A 3,632-nucleotide genomic window follows, 5' to 3' on the forward strand; every position below is an offset into this window, starting at 1 on the left:
TCCTTTGATTATGGATGGTTTGTGGCATGGTTCGTACAGGTCTGTTTCCAAGTTAAAAGTTGTATCTAGGATGTTTTTCTTATGGTAATTACAGTCTACGATTATAGAGAGGCTGAAATTTCTAAATAATTTATGGAGTCTTTTTTCTATATATTTCTATTTCGACTTTAGTACAGATTTTGATTAGGAAAAGGGCATCGTCCCTGTGTAGCCCCTCCCCACCAATATTTGTGGGAATTCAGATTTGATGTGGAATAAGAGGTAGATTCCAATGATATCCGTTACCTGAGCTGAGTCAGTCGATCCCATTGTTATATCAAAAGAATTAGGTCTATCGGATCTCGTCCATAACTTGCTGTCGTAATTAATAACTGTTTGACAAGCCGTTAACATTTTGTCTTCATCTGACTTAGATAAGCTATAATTTTTCATTGCGAATATCAATGCTTTATTTAATATTATAGGGTTAATTGTGGAGTAGTAGTAGTAGTAGTTCTCTGTATCAAATTGTATAAATTTGGAGTTGTTTTGTTTTTTCCGTTTTCATAAACCATCCTATAACCCCTGAGTGTTCGACCATAAGCAAAGTCCATTCTTAGTTTTTAGTTCGGGCATTATTTTATCTTTGATGTTTTTACTTCTATGTCCAATTTCGATCGACATATCATTTTACTTTAGGGTCACTATTGAAGTTATTTTCGTGGTCCTTGAGGTTTATCCTAGGTTTTCTTGGAGCATATGGTTCAGTCCTATCGTCCATCTCCAGGGTTTTTACTATTACCAATCCTTTGTTGCTTGTTTTAAGGGGTTGCTGGTTGAGCATTTTGTATTTGCTAAGCATTTCATTTTTGACTAAACTGAGGAGACACAACTAGATCTCATTATGCAAACAAACTGTTGCATAATCAAATACATGTATTCTTGGAGAACTACGGTGCGTCGAAACAATTGTAGCGAATAATAAATGCCCGACTGCACTCCTTGACTCCATTTTCTCCATTTATATGTGTGTGTGTCTGTCTGTTTGCCCTCCACCCCCACTAACGCGTGACAACCGATGTTGGTGTGTTTACGTCCCCGTAATTTAGCGGTTTGGCAAAAGAGACCGATGGAAGAAATACTAGGCTTACAAAGAATAAGTCCTGGGATCAATTTATTCGACTAAAAGGCGGTGCCCCAGCATAGCCGTAGTCAAATGCCTGAAACAATATTAAAAGAATAAAAGAATATATATATGTGTGTGTGTGGTGTGTTGTGTATATGCAAGTATATAGATATGGATGTGTGTGTATATGTATGAATATGTGTGTGTGTATGCGCGTGCGTAGACAGACAGCTGACAGATACACAGAAGCAACACTACAAATCCAGCCACATGTGTCTTCGTTCCCCCATCCCGCCGACAACATCAATCATCTTCGCATCAGCTGCTAATTTTGGCTGCCGGGGTTTGTCTCTGACCTCAATTTAGTTTCTAAAAGTACATTCGTGTGTTTAGGGTGGGGGAGGTGGACGTAAAGACTACCCAGATTCTTATACAGATAAAGCATTTTTTTTAAGTGGCGGTGTGAACGAAACCATAATAAACCATAATAATAATAACAACCATTTTATGAAGTAAATAAGAACGAGCCCCCGGGTGTTGAAAAACGTATAATTTTGTTTTTTCAGTAAAAGCATGTCAACATAAGATTTTGCATATTTATTTTAATATACAAATTAACTTTTCTAGAAATGGCGTACCTTCGGCATCGGTCTACAGTGTCGACGTCATTCACTCTCTTTTTCAGTTTAACTTTTTTTTATCTATGCCATGAGTGAAGGTTGGGTGGGTGAATGACGTCGTGTACCAATACCGAAGGATTGCCAATAAACTAACTACTGAGGTTCTAAATAAATGGTGTATTCACCAACTCATTCTATTGTAGCCTCGAGCAAATCAAGGCTTTGTGAATAGATTTGGCGGACGGAAACTGAAAGAATCCCATCGCACGCGGGTGTGCGTGTACAGAGAGGGAGAGGGGGAGAGTGGTGAGTTGGTAAAATCGTTCATACCGGACAAAATGCTTAATATATTTCTTCTGGATCTTTACTTTCAGAGTTTAAATTTCGCCTTTCATCTTTTCGGGGGGAGGGGGTGGGTCGATAAAATAAGCACTAGTCGAGCACTGGAATCGCTGTAATCGACTTCAGCTATCCACTAAAATTGCTAGAATATGGAGACGTAAACAAACCAACAACGGCTGGAAACAAACAGATACAAAGACACACACACTATATATATATATATATATATATATATATATATATAATATATATATATATGCATATGTTTTATTTATTAATTTGTTATTATATGACGGAACGCACGCATCCATTACTAAGTAAGTTTCTTCTTAATATTAATAATGATGCGCACTCTTAACCTTTCTGTCCCCCTCCCTTTCTCAGCCTTCATTCTTTTTGGTTTCCTTTTCTGCTACCTTACTGCCCCCCACTTTCTGTCTCATTCTTCGTTATTTCTAGTTTTCTCTACAACTATTCCCTTTTTTTCTCTCCCTTTCTCTTACTCCTCCTCCTCTGTCTCGTTGCTGACCCGCGACGAGAAAACTACTGTCTTTCTGACCTCGCTTCCTTCGAGTGTAGATGGCTTTTCTGTGTCTCTCTCTGCCGTTCTCAAAAAGCGTTCGTAATATTTTCTCTCGTTTGGCTTAACAGCTCTCAATGTCTGTGTTACTGTTGTTCTCCTTGCCCTGTCTTTTACTGTTTATATTTTGTACTGTCTTTACTGTCCTGTTTTTGTTACCATTTTTACCCCTCCGCAAAAAAATCTCAAATTTTATTTAATTTGCCTTTTGCGGGAAGGAATGTTTCAACGGAGTCGTGTCTCGCCTTCACCTTCGAAACGCGGAGTAGATGAAACAGAGGCGGCTGAAGAAGGGGAATTTTCCTTGTGCTGTATGTCCTGTACTCTATTTTTCGTTGTTTAAGAAAAATGCCCATTTCCTTGGTTTTGTATTTATGTTTTCGTTTCTCATTGTGTTCGACGTTTTTTTGGTGTCCTGTACCCATATATGCATGTATATATACATGTAGAGGTAGGTACGTACATATATGTATGTATATATGCATATGTTTTATTTATTAATTTGTTATTATATGACGGAACGCACACATCCATTTCTAAGTAAGTTTTTTCTTATATATATATATATATATATATATAGATATATATATATATAGGTAAACAGTAAAAATAATTACAGATATATATATATATATATATATATATTATATATATATATATATATATATATTATATATATATATTATATATATATATATAATATATATATATATCTATATATATATATATATATATATATATATATATATATATATATATATATATAGTGAAGGCGCATGGCTCAGTGGTTAGAGCGCCGAGCTTACGATCGTGAGGTTGTGAGTTCGATCCCGGACCGGCTGCGTGTTTGTGTTCTTAAGAAAGACACTTTATTTCACGTTGCTCCAGTTCACTCATCGTAGAAATGAGTTTGCGACGTTACTGGTGCCAAGCTGTATCGGCCCCTTTGGCCTTTCCCTTGAGGAAACTGCTGCTGGTCTTCCAT

Source organism: Octopus sinensis, linkage group LG15, assembly GCF_006345805.1.
Source record: "Octopus sinensis linkage group LG15, ASM634580v1, whole genome shotgun sequence".
Taxonomy (NCBI): Eukaryota; Metazoa; Mollusca; class Cephalopoda; order Octopoda; family Octopodidae; genus Octopus; species Octopus sinensis.